This window comes from Canis lupus, chromosome 5, assembly GCF_003254725.2.
Source record: "Canis lupus dingo isolate Sandy chromosome 5, ASM325472v2, whole genome shotgun sequence".
NCBI classification, from domain to species: Eukaryota; Metazoa; Chordata; class Mammalia; order Carnivora; family Canidae; genus Canis; species Canis lupus.
The window spans coordinates 70,507,870-70,525,986 of record NC_064247.1 but is presented as its reverse complement, the minus strand read 5'-3'; the positions used below and the strand labels follow the sequence as shown (position 1 = coordinate 70,525,986).

Genomic DNA, 18,117 nt, shown 5'->3' with positions numbered 1-18,117 from the left:
CTTCCAAGTGACAGAGCTGGAATGTGCACCTGGCCCTTGATTCTGGTGCATGTGCAGCGGAACTGTGTTGCCTCCCTGGGACACATGTTGGACCTCGGCTGGAACTTTCCATGGATGAATAAATAAAACTGGTGGTAGGGAAGAAACTCAAAACTTAAGAGGCAAGAAATGAAATCCAGGAGGTAGTTTTGATGTGGGTCAGTGTGGAAAGAAGGACTGTCTTCCTGGCCCTTCCCTCCAGCCCCATGGCCTTAGAGGAGCCGTCTCCACCTTGCAGACCCTCCACTCTTGTCCTGCAGGGTCCAGAACCCCCCTTCCCTTAATCCATCCGTGATCGTGCATTCTAGAGGGAGTGAAACCCCTCGATACCAGTATTGCTCCTGGGACTGTCCCCTGTCCTGATGCCGGAACAAGTGATTTTTCTCCCTGGATCTCAGCTTCCTCGTCTCTAAAATGGATCAGTAGTAATGCCTACCAGCCTTGTCATGCAGTAAGTGCTCACTAAATAGGAACTTCTTCGTGGCTGTCAATTATTTCTCATACAGCTTGAATACAGTCGCTGCCAGATAGAATCACCATCTTCTCTGCCTTTATCTTTGTTTCCCTGAGACTCACACACCCAGGATGAGCTGGAAATCATGCTGATGGGCTCCCTTAGCTCCCGATGCCTCCAGCTGGGGGAGGCATCTTGTTGGGGTCAGAACACAGGTTCTGGAGTCACACTGGCCATGCTGTCACCCTCTGACCTTGGGCAAGTCCCATCTCTTGTCCAAGCTTCTGTTTCCACTGCTATAGAATGGGGAATCACTATAACACCGATCTCACGGTTTGTTTCAAAGTCTGAACAAAACCTCATCACCTGCTTACTTAGCCCTGTGCCTGGTGCACTGGGGGTGCCCAGTGAGGACGGCTTTTAGCAGGATGCTACAGATATCTCAATAGATGTTGTTGCTGTTACATTAGGGTGTGTGTAAGTTGGGGAGGAAGGGCTGCCTGTCAGAGCTCTCATGCTTTCCCTGCTCTTGCTCCAAGAGCCCCCCACCCGCTGCCCCTCCCCCCCACTCTGGTTTTGCTCAAGCCGCCAGACGGTGTAAGTAGTGCCCAGGGCCATCTAGAGGGTCAGGAAATTGTGGATCTGGCCTAGTGCTGCCAGTCACTGGGCCACGGCCCTTTCAGGGAGGGAGGAGCTGCCCAGGGGCTAGGAGTGTCCTGCTGTGGCATCTCTGCCATGGCCCTGCCTTCTGATAAAACCTAGACCAGGGCCTCAGCAGTGAAGCTGGCCCCTTACCTGGCTACAGGCCACCTCAGTGTGCCAGTAGGGGCCTATCCTACTTGCTGGACCCCACTGGGGCCCAGCCTCCTCGGGGAGCAGGGCAGATGCAGCTGAGTGTAGAAGGTAGGGGTGGGGTGGGGAGACAGGCATTAATGGTTATTGCAGGAGGGTGTCTGCTCTAGAATGTGTCCATGGCCCTGAGGGGGCCTTACCTTCTTGCTATGATGCATAATGCTGCTCTGAACATAGGTATGCAGATACCTACTAGAGTCCCCACTGTCGATTCTCTGGGCCATGTACCTAGGAGTGGAGCTGCTGGGGGAACTACCAAACTGTGTTTGATTTGGGGGGGGAACTACCAAACTGTGTTTGATTTGGGGGGAACTACCAAACTGTCTTCCACAGTGGCTGCCTCCTGCATTCCACCAGCAATGCACGAGGTCCCAGTTCCTCCACACTTGCTCAGCACTTGTTAATTTTCTGGTGTTCTGACAGTAGCCATCCTGATGGGTGTGAAGTGTCATCTCCTTGTGGTTGTGATTTGCATTACTGGAGACTGAAGGGTGATTAGTGGTTGCCCTGGGGCAGGGGCTGTTGAGTGGGGCCTTAGTGTGTGACAGGACAGAGTTTCAGTTTGGGAGGGTGAGAAGGTTTCAGAGACGGATGGTGATGGTGCTGGCATCAGTGTGGGAACATTTCATGCTATTGCACTATATGCTTAAAAATGGTTAAGATCATGAATTTTATATTACATACATTTTATCACAGTTTTAGTTTCTGTTTTTCAAAAGGAGGTGCCACACTGGAGAAACCCAAGTTGACCGGCATTCTGTAAAACTCGGGAGCAGTGCTCCTCAAAACTGTCAGGATCTTCAGGGACAAAAGAAAGGGAGACACTGTTCCAGACCAGAGGGAGCTAGGGCAATATGAGGACACATGTAATGTGGGGTCCTGGCTGGGATTCTGGGCTAGAAAGAGGGCTCTGGGGGGAAGCAGTGAAGTCCAAATGAAGCGTCAAGGTCAGTGCCAGCGCTGCTCTCTGATTATGACCAGTGTCCATGGTCATAAAGATGTTAATATGAGGGCAATGGGTGAGAGTATAGCGGAAGTCACCACAAGTCCCTTTACCATTTCTCCAACTTTTTCATTAACCTAAAACAGTTTGAAAATAAGTTTAAAAGGGGAGGGATGAGTGTCTGGTCTGGGTGGGAGTGATCAAGGAAAGCCTGCCTCTCTCCCCACAATGTTCCTTCTGAGTTAGGACCTGATGGTGGGGTGAAGCCATCCTTACATGGGGGGGGGGCAGGGGACAGGTGAACGGGGCAGAGGTGCCCAGCCTGCCTGCTGAGGGAAGTGCTCCCCACCCCCATGCCCCCTAATTTACTTTCTATAGCTGCGAACTTGACTATTTCAGGTATCTCACCTGTGTGGAATCATACAGTGTTTGTATTTTTAAGACTGGCTTCTTTCGCTTAGCCTTGCATGTATATGCCCTGTTTTCTTTACCCATTCATCTCTCTGGACGCTTGGGCTGCTTCTACCTTTTGGTTATTGTGAATAATGCTTATATGAACATAGATGTGCAAATAGCTCTTTGAGATCTTGCAGTTCCTTTGGGTATATACCCAGAAGTAGGATGGCTGGATCATATGGTGGTTCTATTTTTAACTTTTTGAGGGATCTCCATACTGTTTTCCATAGCGGCTGCACTATTTTACATTCCCACCAGCTGCGGGGAGAGTCCAGGGATGCTTCTCAACACCGTGCAATGCCCAGGGCAGCCTCCACCATGAAGAGTGATCTGGCCCCACGTGTCAGCAGTGTCACAGTGCAGAAACCCTGGGTGTGAGTGAGCAAGGGGCAGAGAGAGACACAGAATGGGGTTGCAGAGGTGGGGGTGGGTCTATGCGGGCATGTTGCCATGAAAATTGTGATGAGCATGTCCCAGAAGAGGAAAAATGATAACCATAGCAGCAGTTTGTATTTGCTGAGCACTTCTCAGTATGGCGGGCACCACAGGAAGTGCCTGTGTTCTGCACTATCTCATCTAAACCCACACAACAGTAAGAGCAGCTGAGAGTACGTTGGAAGTGGGCCGCACACAGTAGGACCTCAGGAACCCGAGGTCACCCTCCTTGCCCACTGTAGACTGTGACTCTGTTCCCCTTCAGCATTTTCCCCCACGTCCTTTGTCCTTAGGAAAGCAAGACAGAAACACTGGTGGTCAGGCCAGCAGATAAGACAGCCATATAAACACCCAGCCCCTCCCAGCAGAACCTGTGCAGCCGGTGGTTGTGAGTGATGGGGTGGGGTTACCTGGCAACCAGGCCCATGAGTCCTGCCTGCTGCCCTGCTGCCTCCAGGACTTCCTTCTCTGTGGGGTTTCCAGCTTCTTGGTACCCAAGTCAGGGCATGCTGGGCAGGGGGGAGGGTGTTATTGTTTTATATTCAAAGAGAACACCACACCTGGCCCTGAACATGACTGATTGGGTTTGGAGAAGGAATAATGATGACAATTTATTAGTGCAATAGCAACAGTGGTCGTTTATTGAGCACCTGCTGTGTATCTTGCTCATGGTTCTTTTGTTTGTCTTCATTGAGGGTCTGCTATATGCTAGGCACAGGAGATACAGCAGTGAGCGTGATGGGCAAATTCTATGTTTTCATGAATCCTACATTCTGGTAAGGAAACAGAATAAATATGTGAACAAATACATAATATTTTAGGTAGTCACAAGTATTCTGAAGAAACAGGGTAGGGTAAGATGACATACAGAGGACTCAGGATGTCATTTCCTGGGGCCAGGGGAAATATTGGAACAGAGCCTTTAGTTAAGGGAATCAGCCATGAAGATATTTAGGGGAAGTGTGTGTGTGTGTGTGTGTGTGTGTGTGTGTGCGCGCGCGCGCACGGTGGGTGGGTACAGCATGTGCAAAGGTGCTGTGGCAGGAGCAGGATTGGCAGATTCAAGCAGCTGCAAGGAAACCAGTAGGGTTGGAACAGAGTAAGGAGGATAGCAAGAGCTAAGGCCAGAGAGGGCAGAGGTGGGCAGCAGGTCACAGAGTGTCTTTCAGCCAATCGCCAGGGCTTTGGGTTTTCTTCTGAGTGAGAAGGGAGTCTTTAGAGGGTTTTGAGCAGAGGAGGGACACAATTCAACTTTGGCTTTAAAAAGCATCACTTCGCTGCTGGATGGAGAATAGTCTAAAACTCGAATCCAACAGCCATTTGCCATGTGTGTAGCCATTTAAACTTAAATTTAAATTAATCGAGGAACACCTGGGTGGCTCAGTGGTTGAGTGGCTCAGTGGCTGAATGTCTGCCTTTGGCTTGGGGCATGATCCCAGAGTCCCGGGATCAAGTCCCATGTCGGGCTCGCTGCATGGAGCCTGCTTCTCCTCCCTCTGCCTGTGTCTCTGCCTCTCTGTCTGTCTGTCTCTCTCTCTCTCTGTGTCTCTTGTGAATAAATAAATAAAATCTTTTAAAATTTTAAATTAGTTAAAAGGAAATAAAGTTGAAAATTCAGTTCCTCAGCATGGTTGCCATTTCCAAGTCCTCACCAGCCAGTGCAGATAGTGAACACTTAAAGGATCATGGAAAGTTCTGTAGGGCAGTGCTGTTGGAGGGAGGTGAGCATTGTATACCAGGCACCTGCTGGAGTTGCTGAGCCAGTTCAGGCAGGAGAGGAGGCTGATACTTCGCCACTTGGTGGTGCTGGGCAAGGCCATGACAGGTAGGGGGGACTCGGCACTAACGTGGAGGTACAGAGGACAGGGTTGGGTGTACAGGTGCATTGTGGGAAAGCCGAGGGCAGCTGGATGATTGTTGGCTGGAGAGGCCATTATGGGCTGAGGATAATGGTAACTCATGTGACTATGCAGGTGATATGCACCAGGCACCGACTGAAGGCCATACGTGGGCCTCCTGCAATCCCTATGCCGGCCCCATTTTCCAGGAGAGCCAGTGGGGCTCACAGAGGGGCGTGACCTGCAGGACTCACCCTCACCCTGCTCAAGGTTCAAGCACCAGGATTCAAACCCTGGTCTTCTTGACCTCGATGCTATTCACAGGGAATGTTTCACTAGCACTTCTCTTATCCCAGAAGCCATCCATGAGGTCCCAGACCCTCCCGCCCCCAAGCATACTCATTAGGGACCGATCTATGGTGTTGGCCATGCTTGGCAGGCCTCTTGGGCCTCAGCAATGCTCACTGGGCTCTGGCCGGAAAGAGTGGGTCATGTAGCAAAGCAAGGCTGCTAGGATGCCTGCCCCATCCTTCCCAGCGATCCCCTGCCCTCCCCTGTCACAGGCAGACTACTCTAGCTGGGCTTCTGAGCACCCTGAATGGCTCACTCATCTGTCCAGGGCTGACTCTCCTGGCACCGAAGAGCTCCAAGGTCATAACTTTTACAAGTCTGTGAGGGAAATAGGCATTTCCCCATTTCCCAATTATGGAAACAGGCTCAGAGAGGTACAGTCACTTGCTGGAAGTTACACAGCCACAATGCAGTAGACGTGGAATTTGAACTTAGGGCTCTCTGAATCCAAATAGCCATTGCCCTTCACCACTGGGATCCATTGCCTCAAGCTGAAGCACTGGCTAGTGGGGCCTCCTGTGGAGGGTTGTGCAGTTTTAATTTCAGACCTGGTCCCAGCCATGCGTTGAGTGGGCTGGAATCATATGTGCCCTAGCAGGGCACTGACCCACCCAGAGAAAAGGGCATCTTGCTCTTTGCACAAAGACTCCCCCCAGCTCACCAGACCATGATATGTATTGTCTAAGGGCAGGGGTGGGAGGGCTGTGCTTACTTTGTAATTCCCACAGCCTGGCTGGCACCCGGGATGGCTGGCATCTGGCATGGTGGACACAAAGAAATAGCGAGAACATAGCAAAACCTGGAAGACTGGCTGGGGAGGCATCTTGGCTCACTGGTTATGAGCTTGTCTCTTAGAACTCACGGTCCTGAGTTCAGATCCCAACACTGCCTCTTTTGCCTTTGTGACTCATGCAGCCTATAAATTTCTATTAAGTGCAGTTTCCTTTTTGTTAAAATGGGAATATCGGTAATAATAACGTCCTCTACCTGGTAGAGCAGCCCTTTTCAGTCCACAGGCTGGCAGCATCAGCCCCACCCGCAAGCCAGTTAGAGATGCAGGCTCTCAGACCCTACCCACACCTCTTTGCGTTCCTGTCTGGATTTTCACAAAATACTCCAGGCCATCTTCTATACTTTAAACACAGGAGGTGCTGGTGCGGATGGCATGAGGTGCTTCAGGCCCCACTGAGCACAAGCAGTACGTTGCTCCTGCTAGGCATGTCCCGTTCCTCATTAGCAATGTCATCTGGAGCCACCGCCGGTCACGTACTCTGAACTCTTGTCATTACAGCACTTCCTGGTGCAGAGATGAGGTGCCCTGGAAAACAGATCGATACCTAGAAAACCTTCTGCCTTTGGCCTTGCTCCTGCTGTGAGTCGGTGATGTCTGGCCATGTACTGCTCCTTGAAGAGCCAGACTCTACTGCAGAGCACGGACTAGAGACCAGTGCTGCCGCCTGGCTCTGAGAGCAGAGCCCAGAAGGGCTGTAGGACTGAGCCCAGGCCCCACAGGCCAGCCACTGAGCTGGGCCTTCTCTCCTCTCTTTGTAATTTTAGAACAGATCGATATATGGTCTGAAGGAGCCCCCGTCAGGGTGGGCTAAATAAATCTCCCAGGAGAGGAAAGAATGCAGCACTTACACAGGCCAGGGTGCCGGGCAGCCCAAGAGGGATTGCCAGTAAAGATGTGTTTGCACTGGGCCTTCGTCCGTGTTGCCCTCTGCACCCCTGTGTAAGTTGCCTTCCTTGGGAGAACTTTCCTAAGATGCGTTTATGAAGATCCCTCGAGACTCCATTTGAAAGTGCACGCGTGTATCTGTGTGTGTGCAAGTTATGTATTTAATGCTCTCGCAGAAGTAAAACCACAATGCTGTTAGGAATCTCATTTCTACGTACTGTGGTTCTGAGCCCCTTGTTGGCATCCTCTGAGGGCTGATGGGGGCCACGATGATGAAAACAAGAAGAAGGAGCAAGTTCTCTGAAACCAGCCCCTCTTGAACCCAAGTGTACATAGCTGCATGGACATCTGTTCCAGGAGGGTGGTTCCTGGGTGGTGGCGGCAGTTGGCTGGGCTGCTCTGTATTTTGAACAAGCAAACCCAGGTAATTCTGATGTCTGAACTACAGATCACACTTTTAGGATTGGGTATTGGGGAAAGAATCAGCAAGTTGAGCACATAATAGGTGCTCAATAAATATTTGATGAATGGAGGCATGTCACATAGGCATGAATAAAACATGAAAGAGCTAATGGATAAATATACGCAGAACGAGTTTACAAATGACAGTGTGCTGAAGGAGAGTGTCTGAGAAACGACTAGTGCGTGTGTGCTGGGGTGCCTGGCTGCAGGTTGGGAATTCCAGGACAGCAGGGGTAGAGCAGGGGCCTTCAGAGTGGGTTCAGTGAAGAGTGGTGCTCCGGGGTGCCTGGTGAGGGCCTGAATGTTCCAGGAGGGAGCTCAAGACGTTCTTGAGCTCAGTTCTGGGAGTCAGGTGGAAAGGGAACAGTTAATCATGGCATCTGTAGAAAGTCCTTACTGGGACCAACATCAGGGCAGTACCGTGAACTTCAGCCCAGAGTCTGGGCCCCATCTGAGCATAGAGAGATGGCTTTGACTTCATGGCCCACCTTCCAAAGGGAAGTTGGTTCTTCTGGGCACCGTTGGGCTTACTCAGAGGAGAGGAACATTTCTTCCTAGTCTTTACTGTGTAAACTCCTATGCATCCTCCAAGACCTACCGAAGTGTACTGCCTCCAGATAACCTTCCCAGTTCTACATGCAGATCATAACAGCCTAACTGGGGGGAGCTGTGGGAAGGCGATGGGGGCAGGGCCTGGAAGCCTGGCTCCACACTGGAAAGGAAGGAGACTCTGCTCTTTCTCACTCTCGTCTCCAGGTTCCCAAGAAAGCACCCCATATGGCCAGGCTTAGGGTACATGCCGACCGCTGGACCAGTCACCGTGGTTACCAGACAGGGTTCTAGTATGTGTGCGCAGCTTCCTATGGTAACCATGGTGACCCCACCGCCAGTGGGGGGCAGGGACATTCATGGGGGGAGTGACGGTGACAGTAGCTGCACAGCTTGTGCCCCTCGCCCAGGAAGAGTTCACTTGCCTCGTGGCCTCTGATTCATGCTCAGTGGGAAGGTAGTGTTCGGCACACAGGTACCTGCGGTTCTGTTGATCCCCCTTGGAGACCTTGTGCTCCGTCAGGATGTGCCGGCCTCGCCCGTTTTTCCCCACAGCCCTGTGTTGGGGCCGGCGCGCAGTGAATGGACACAGATGTCACACGGGTGGATGTGCCACCTCGTTCCCTCCTCTGGGTATCAGGACTGGGACCCGAGTGTGTCCAGCTCCAGGCACTCTACAGCCAGCAGGAGGCTTCGGGAGAGAAACTAGAGCAGCAGAGAAATAGTTGGTCCTTTGAGGCTGAAATCGGGCAGCAGGAGACGTGGGGGACCGTTGACTGTCATTTGTTTAGACAAGCGAGGCTTCTGCCACTCTGTCTCAGACACTCTGGGGGAGACAAAGGCGCTTCTGATGGGAGGCTGCCCTCTCCCCAAGAAGGAGGGCGCGCCGGGGCGGCTGGATGCGTTTGCTTCCAGATGAAATTATGTGCTTGGGGTTTGAGTGGACTTAGGCCTCATTCATGCATGTCTGTTTGCTCAGCCTGCCAGGCCCCCATACCTGGTCTCCTAGCCTCCTGGGGACAGATTGGGGCCTCACTGTTCTTCCAGGGAGTTCAGGAGCATTATCCTCCCCTGTCCTCTCTCTCCCCAGTAGCTATCACTCCAGGCGCCCACCCGTGTGAGGCTGGGAGGAGGCGTGGAACTGGAGCCACGCAGAGCTAGCTTTGGGTCCCAGCTCTGCTGCCGTTTAACTGTATCACCCTGGGCATGTTACTTAACCTTTCTGTTTCCTCCTCTATACAGCGAGGCTCATGCTGCTTGCCTACCAGGTCTTGGCAAGGCTCAAATGCATTCATTCCTGTTTCTCCTAGGATTTAGCAATCCTGCTCTTAATGATAGTCCCAAGAGAATTGAGTGCTTTATCCACCAAAAGACACGAACAAGAATGTTCAAAGCAGCCTTAGTAATTAGTCTGAAGTTGAAAATGACCCAAATACCCATCAGTAGTGGAGTGGATAAACAAAACCATAGCATAATCACACAATGGAATACTATACAGCAGTGAACAATGATAAATACAGATAAGGTGTTGAGCAAAATAAGCCAGACACAGAGGAGTACATATTACACGATTCCATTTATATGAAGTTCAGGGGCAGATAAAACTGGCCTATAGTAATGGAAGTCACAAGAATGGTGATTTCTGGGGGACACTGACCAGGAAGAGGCACAAGGGAGCCTTCTGGGTGCAGGGTGATGGTCCCGTGTACGTGTTCATACCCAAATGTTCATCAGGCTTGTGTACCATCATTGCACAGGAACGTATGGAGGTAACACCTTGAACCCTCCTATCACTCCCAGAGAGAAGGATCCTGCAGCCATAACCGTCCTGTAGATGCTCACTGGGGAAACACCAGGCTACATTCTCAGATCTTTGCTGCCTGGTGTGAGAGCCCACCGAGGAAGTGCTGCAGCAGCCATGGTGCTCTTGCTGTGCCTACAGGGCCTTGAGGGTCCTCGTTAACCTCAAAGGGTGTCATGCCTGGGGTGGAGGCACTGATGCTGCAGGCCAGGACCCCCTCATCCTTGCATGTGGCATCTGTGTAAGGCATATTTGGGCCTCAAGAAAACTGACCCTGGGAGCATTTACTTATTGCCCCGAAGTTCCAGCCCCACGGTTGGAGGCAAGGCAGACTGACTTGCCCTGAAAACCCCTTCACAACACCTCTGTGAGCCTCAGGTTCCACTTCCGTAAGGATGAGGCTGTGGGGGTATGTGTGAAGGTCGCCCAGGAGAAGCCTGTGTCACACTGGATCACGGTTTAAGTTCGTTGGTTTTATTGACTCATTGCTTCCCTGTCAGCTGCCTGAAGGCAGGGAGTTCCGTCTGTTTTGTTCCCTGCTGTATCCCCAGCCCTTGGCACATCATGAGCACTGACTTGTTAGTGACTGGTAAAGGGTCCTCCTCATATTTCCATGTCCAAGGCTTTCTTTGGGGTGGAATTGAGGCCAGAAAACTTGAATGTACTCAACTCAGGAATGCTGAGTTGTTTGGTGTCAGGTTCAAATTTTTTTTTTTTTTTTTTTTTTAAGGCTGGAAGTCACTAGGAGAGGACATTTTACAGATGTGTCAACTGAGGCCCAGAGACATGCCAGGGACTTGCCTTCCAGGGCAAGTGAAGGAGAGCGAGGGAACCTCTATGCTTGCCCCCTGGTGTTTGCTGTGGACCGTGACACGATCACTTTGCCTCTGACTTCCAGCTTGTTGTCCCCGCCCTGCTCTTCCCTGGGGCTCTGGCCACAATGCCTGTCCTCTGCCCACTGGAGGTGTGGACATCAGAAGGGAGCTGTGTCCCCATCTGCAGGTGAGGGGCTGCTCGGTGACACCCTGCAACCTGTGGGCCGTGTGTCTCCCGTCTCAACTGGGCTAGGGCCCAGAACAAGGGCCCCATGTCTCGGGGGTGAGTCACTCTCTGTCCATGCCAGGCAGGAGCTCCAGGGGAAAGGGCAATGACCCCACAGGCTGCAGGCCTGGTGGGAGGAGGCCCAGACACAGCCCTCAGCTCGCCAGCGGAGAAGGGAGGATAGTGGAAACTTTGACATTAGTGGGGATCAACCTCACAGGCCGACACGAGCCCTGAACCTTGGCTCTTTCTGTTCAAGAAACCACAAAGGAAAGGGGAACTGGATCTGGCTACATAAAAAAGTGACCCTTGGGCATGGAAAAACAGACAAATCAGCCTTACCATAAACCGATTTGAAAGGCAAATGATGAGCTGAGAAAATGCAGTTGCAGCATATTTGACAAATAAAGAGTTAAATAACCTTAATACGCAAAAGGTTTGCATGAATCAATGAGAAACTGACTGCCTCCGGGTGGGGGGTGGGGGTGTGTGCAAAGCACAAAAGGAGAAGTACTGTGGCCAATAACTATGAGAAAATAACAGCCTCTCCATGATCAAAGAGATGTGCACTAAAAAGAAAATATGATGCAATTTCTCGCCTGGAAAACTGGCAAAGATTGAAATATGATAATGCATTTTCCAAGGAACAGAGGTGCCTGCAGCGCTTTTGTGAGGCCTCTTCCTCCTGGGTCTGTAATCCCTCTCTGAATTGGTTGCTCTTTGGGTGACCTTCTCTGCTCTCTCCTGCCGTCACCTTGTGTCCACTGAGAATGTTAGCAGCTGCCACTCATGAGCACCTACTGTGTGCCAGGCTTCCTGCACGTTTCCTCTCAATCTGGACAACCTATGTGAGATGGCTTATTGCTCCATTTTGCAGGTGAGAAATCGGAGGCTCAGAATGGTGAAGGGGCTCAAGTGACATCTCATGTTGAGTGGTGGAGGCAGAATTTGAATCTAGAGATAACGAGCCCCTGAGGCCATGCTCTCCTTTCATGCTCTCCTTCCTGCTTCTCTTCAGACCACCATTTGAGCCCTGGCTGTCAGAGGAGAGGACGTTGACTGGGGCCCAGGCGATCCTGGCATCTCTGGTCTTCAGTTTGACTTTCTTTCCAGAAGTCATAGCCTGCAGGAGCTAATTAGACAGGATCAGTCCTGCCAGGGAGGCCAGTGGGTTACAGAGGCACATCCCTATCTGGGCCAGGTGCCGTCTAATGCTTTCGCTTATTGGAGCAAATTATCCCATAAGGACCTGAACCCTCAGCGTGGGAGTGTGGGTTTCTCCTGAAGCCTGAGAGTCCCAAAGCACAGAGCATCACAGACATGTGCATATGCGTGCACACCCATCATGCACACACTCAGGGAGAGCAGTGTGGCCAGGTAGTAGAGAACGTGAATGAGGATTCAGGTGACCTGGATCTGAGTCAGTGGTATGCTGTGCATCTGCTTTCTGGGGAGTGGTGCATTTTTAGGGGGGTGGGGAGAGGCCTTGATCCATAGTGATACCAATTTCTACAGTGTAAATACTCCTACCATGGCCAGAGCAAGACCACTGCATGCAGAATGGGGAAGAGATGTGCACAGCTGGCTCCCGGCAACCAGGAAGGGCCATATCTGTCACATGCCACTGCTGCTCCACTGCGCCCCCACTGTGGGAATGATAACCTGCTTTACAGGCTTGGGGTGAGGACGTGACTGACTGAATATGTGCAGCATGCCGGGTGTGGCACCTGGGCGTAGCAGGTGCTCTGTCAGTGTTTGTTATTATGTGCGTGTAACTGCTCACTCACTGCCTCAGTCCATCAGCATCCGTTCACTGAGGACCTACTGTGACCCAGGCCCATGCTGGAATCCTCCTTTGTCTTCCTAGGAGAATCAACAGCAGGGAAACTGAGCCCCTTCTGCAGGTGGACTTGGCCCGACCCTCATTTGCTGTGATTTGAGCTGAGGGCAGCCATGTTAGAAACCTCTACTTGTGTGGCCACCCGACTTTGTAGCTGGTGAGGGTCAGGAGGGCCCACAGTTGGCACCCAGGTGTGTGACCAGCTGCACATGTGCTGACAGCTGATCCCTGCATCCCATGTCGTCTATGCCAGGGTCATGACCTGGCCCTTCAGGAGCGACTGTCGTTGGGGCAGGCACAATGAACCTGGCTCCACCACTTCCTGGTGATGCCTTGTTCCAAGCCTGAGTGTCCTCATCTGTAGAATGTTTTTGGTTGAGGAGGGAGAGGGGGTTGGTTTTGAAGAGGCTGAGGCCAAAAGGCCCTTTCCCATGGTGTGTTTCCAGTGAGTGAGGCACACTGCTTCATCAGGCTGGGTCGGCCAGAGTTGGCGGGGGACTGGCCCCTGGGGAAGGACAGGTGGGGAGGAGGGAAGAGGCTTTCTATGGTGAGAACCCATGTCTGAGGAAGACATCTGCTCGCCATTTCTGGAGGAAATGGTTCCCAGCCCCCTTCTGTGCCCCCTACGGGTCTTCAGGTCATCGTACCCCCACTGCCACCCCCACGGCCACAGCAATCAGGAGCACATTTTCTAACCCCTTCGGGTGCCAGGTGCTCTGAAGGTGAGCCTTCCGGTCCCTGTGACCACCCTGCAGCATGTTCCTGTGATTCCATCTGGTGGGTGCGAAGCAGAAGTCGGATGCTGAGGTCACTCGCCTGCTCACAGGGACATGGTCGGACTCAGATTGGCAGCCTGATTTACCTCCCTCCAGATGCTGAGCTCTTTACATACCGCCACCCCACCCCACACCCCCGCAGTTAACAGCTTGGAGCCATTTGCTTTGGTAAAGAGGTAGGATTAGTATTGGCTGTACCTTAAGAAGCTTCTAGTGACTTCCTTCCAAGGAGCACAGTATGGACAAGGGAAAGAAAGGAATAATGTTACTGTGGAGAAACCTGACTGACATCCCTCAGCCAGTAGGTCACAGTCATCAGCAGCGGTGACAAGTCATGTGAGGGCGTGTGCCCCAGCTATGATGTGAGGAAAAAGGGTGCTGGACCTCTGGGGCCTTCTTGCTAAAAACTACAGGCCCCATCTAATCCTGAGAAAACCATCAGTCCAATCTCTGTTGAGGGCCATTCTGCAAAACACCTAACCCACTTTTGGGTTGAGCAACTGCTCAAAAAGGTCCAGGCCATCAAGAACAAGAAAAGTCTAAGAAACTGTCACAGCTCAGAGGAGCGAGCCTAAGGTGATATGACGACTAAGTGTTGTGGGGTATCCTGGATGGGATCCTAGAACCAAAAAGGAATGTGCAGTAAAAGCCAGAATAGAGTGTGAACTTAGGTTATAGTAATGCATCGATATTATTTCCGTAGTAGTGAACAGAAGCACCACACTGGTGTAAAAAGGGGGTGTGGAGCATGGTGCATGGGGTACACTCTCCATGCTCTCTTTCCATTTTTCTGTAAACTTGAAATTGCTCTAAAAATATTTATTGAAGAAAAAAAAAAAAGGTGTTGCAGGGAGGTGTGGGCTCATGTGGCTCCCTTCCTGGTGACCCAGAGTGCAGAGTTTAGTGGGCACACAGTGTGGGCTGGCGTGTGCCCCCCTCATTGCCCTGGTTGGCCATACCCTGTCCCCCCCCCCCCCCCCCCGGAGCTTCTCCTTGATGCCCATCAACAATCTCAGCCTCTTCTTGAACCAGCAGACTTGTGCTCACATGACCTGCCAGGTGCTCCCCTGCCCCAGCCCCCTCAGCCTTCATCTCTCAGGAGGAAGGGTGTTGGGAAGAGCTCCACCATTATTAGCCTTTTGGTGGACTCCCTCACCAGGACGCCCTTGGCCCGACCCTGGGCACCAGCCCAGGACACTTTGATGTAGTGTCCTGGCTGGTCCTCGGGCTGTTCCCCTCCTTCTTTGCCCAGGGCTTTTTTGCATGTTCTTCTCAAGGCTTCAGAGACCTTGAGCTCACCATCTGAAGCGGCTATCTCTTTCTTGAATCTCCAGAATGGTGAACTCTGGCAGCCGCCTCAGACTCATCTTCCCATCTGCCCATCACATCAGCCTCCTGCTGGGCTGCTGAGTCCACCCTGAACCTGCCCAGAGCAGCACGCAGCCCCTGTTAGCACTCTCGCTCAGTGGGCAGGAGCACTGTGGGAGGAGCCCTTCCACTGCGAGGCCAGACTCTGGGGGCGCAGTCTTGGGAAGAGCCCCCCTACCCCCTTGCGAATTTCATGGGATGGGGTGGGGGCAGGGTTTTTAGTTAAGTGAGTTATTTTGAGTTCTTCCATTTATTCTAAGTTGTCACTTGCTTTTCTTCTGGGCCTTTCATAGTGGCAACAGTGAGGGGGCAGGAACCAGTGTTTAGAGCACTTACTGTGCGCAGGCACTTGCATTTCATCGTTCTCCCCACGACAGCCCCGGGAAGGAGTCTTCCTGCCCCTATTTACAGACAAGCAACTGAGGTACCATGGAGCACCTGTTACTGGTGCCTGCTGACAGTGGTTGAGCTGGGATCTCAAACTCGATTCAGTCTGATTTCAAATCCAGGCTATTTCTTTGTGGCCCTGGCTTGCCTGGTGACTTGAAGCCATAGTCAGAGGGGCCCAAGGTTCCCAGTGGATGGTTGTGAAATCAACCTAATGCTTCTCATGGAAAGTGACATAGTCAAGGTCGGTGACCAGCTGGGACTTCCCTGTTCTAGCACCAGAAGGCCCTCTTTCTGGGAAACCCCTTGTCCCAGGCCAATCAGCATTTTGACCACCCTGCCCCCTCCACCCCAATGCAGGTTTTGTGACATTTCATGTGCTCAGTAGCCACTATAATTGGATGGCGGAGGTACAAAACCTTTCTATCACTACAGAAAGGTCAGCTGGACGGCGCTGATCTAGAGGGTGGGCACCGCCAGGGCTGCCCAGCTCAGGGACACCCATCTGAGAGCCTGAGGAGCCCACCTGTCTCAGTTCCCCATGCTTAGCATCCTGCTGGAGGCTGCGAATCTGCCTTCATCTCAGAGTCTCCTTGTAACCCCGCAGCCCCTTTGTCCAGACTGCCAGCTTCTCCCTTGACCACTCACCCCCCTACTGCTTGCCCTGCCCCATGCTGCCCGCCACCTGGCCTGGACACCCTTCCCAGCCCTGGGAGACCTCCCACTGGCCAGCAGGTTCAGCACCTGGCACTGCTGTTGACTCAGCTGGACTGGAGCAGGCCCCATCCTGGGCTCGTGGTGTCTATAATCCAGCAGGAGAAGGTGATGGTTTGGTGAATCGTGGGAAGCCACTGAAGGCTTTTGTCCTGGACATACTGGGAAACTTTCAGGCACTAAAAAATTGACAGGGGACTGAAGGGGTGGTGAGCAGATAGGGGGAGGTCAGGTTAAGAAAGAGGCTTTGATTTTGAACTGAAATAGCCCCTCAATTTGCCTCATCTACTTACCCATCTGCGAGTAGGTTTGATGTGCCAGACACTGTTCGGTGTGAGGGATGCGTAGGTGACCTCTAGGGCTCTGTCACCATCCCTACTCTTAGGGGTTCACAGACATACGAGTAAATACGTTTCAGCACAGTTGGAACTTACTCTAGTACGACTGAGTATTAGAATGGACCCAGTGTAAGGTCATGTGGGCAAGGACTGTATCGTCCCCTGGGGTCCCCAGGACTCAGTGCACAGTAGGTGCTCATTAAGTGGTTGCTGGAGAAACATTTTATAAGGTGTTGTCGCCATCTGCCGAGATCTTTCTCATCCCCATCTCATCCCACCCTCTGGGAGGGGGGATATTTGTTGCTCCCATTTTATAGAGTTGAAGGAGGCATGCCCTGTAATTCTGGAATGTACTCAAGGAGAGTTCTTTTTAAGATAACTAAGATGTACTGAGCACATGCTAAACACTTTACCTGGATTATCTTTTTAATCTGCACAACAAATGTACAGGGGACAGAGGAGGAAACTGAGGCACAGAAATAGCCAGGCATGAGCCCATGTCTCATTGCACAGCAGTGGGACAGGGTCCCTGAGCTTCCTCTCCAGCTTTTCCAGGCTCAGAACGTTCCTGTGATGCTGATTTGGACTGAACTGACCCTGGCACCGACTCCCTAGCCCTCACCTTCCACACTGCCTGCAGAGACGATTACAAAGCTGTCACCAATCTAGCTTTTCCAGGAGGCTTGAGGCAGCAGTGACTCGAGGCTGCAGGGAACTTTTCTCCAAGTTAAGCCAATGGGTCTCCTGGGTGATGATCGGGGCCCCAGGAAGGAAGGTCCCACACGGCGGCTGACTTCATCCATGAGTGCAGAATAAACACCACGATGAGTGGCCCTGGAGGCTGCAGCCAGGGCCCGAGGACACGCCCTCCCTGCTTCCCTCCCCTACTCGCCCGGTGCCCCCAGGGATGCCTGATTTACTGCCATCGTGACAGCAGTGCAGCCCCAGCCAGAGTGTTTTGAGCTTTGTGTGGGCGCTTTGGAGTTCTCAGTTCAAGTCCTGCCTCTGGCACATCCTAGCTATGGGAGCTGCGCATGTGAGGGGAGGGGTCTGTGCCAGTCTCAGAGAAGGACATGTTTCCAGCAAAGGGTCTGACTCAAGGTCTGACCATTCTGATCCCTTAATGAACACCTGAATAAATTTTACTGACAGCTCATTTCTAAAACATAAGAACAAATATAAATGCTTATTTTGTACTTAGTGCTATTCTAAGCACTCAGTGTATGTTACCTCGCCTAGTCCCTGTAACAACCCTCTGGGATCGGTGCTACCGTCTTCCACCAGATCTGCGACCCTGATGCTTGTAAGATTCCCCATTCTTTTATGTACCTTGGAGAGAGAAAAGAATGCAGCCAGAGCCTTGCTACCCAACCAGCTTTAAGGGAGGTTCAACTGTGTATCTTTGAACTGATGAAATGTGGTTATGTCCATTCTAGATGAGGAAATCAAGGCAGAGAGGTGCATAACTTGCTCAGCATGCAGCTAGTGAGAGGCAGAGCCAGGATTCAAACACTAGTGGCCTCTTACCAGAGCCTGATGTCATAACTACTGCGCTGTGCTGTACAATTATGTGAAATAGTGTAGACAGGGACTCAGAGCACAGGATCTAGAGTTGGGTACAGTTGTGGGTCCCACTCCCATGACTTACAAACTATTTGGCTTTGAGAGGTCCCCGTGTCCCTCAGCCTTGGTGTTCTCAGCTATAAATTGAAGTGTGATAGCATGGGTTAAATTTGGTGAAGCTCAAGAAGCACTTGGCCACAGTGGAGGCTGTTCTCTACTGAGGCTGTGATCA

At 51.9% G+C, this 18,117-nt stretch overlaps 1 protein-coding gene and 1 long non-coding RNA gene across 4 annotated transcripts in view; both read left to right on the top strand.

Annotated features, from left to right (window-relative positions):
- The window catches only part of LOC112646716 (c-Maf inducing protein), a 231,258-nt gene that overhangs the window by 95,477 nt on the left and 117,664 nt on the right, over nt 1-18,117 (top strand). The gene's annotated exons all lie outside the window — the stretch shown is intronic.
- On the top strand, nt 7,941-11,325 carry LOC125755163 (uncharacterized). Its single transcript, XR_007410955.1, has 3 exons — nt 7,941-8,532; nt 10,589-10,860; nt 11,159-11,325. It is a non-coding gene; the product is annotated as an uncharacterized LOC125755163 (long non-coding RNA).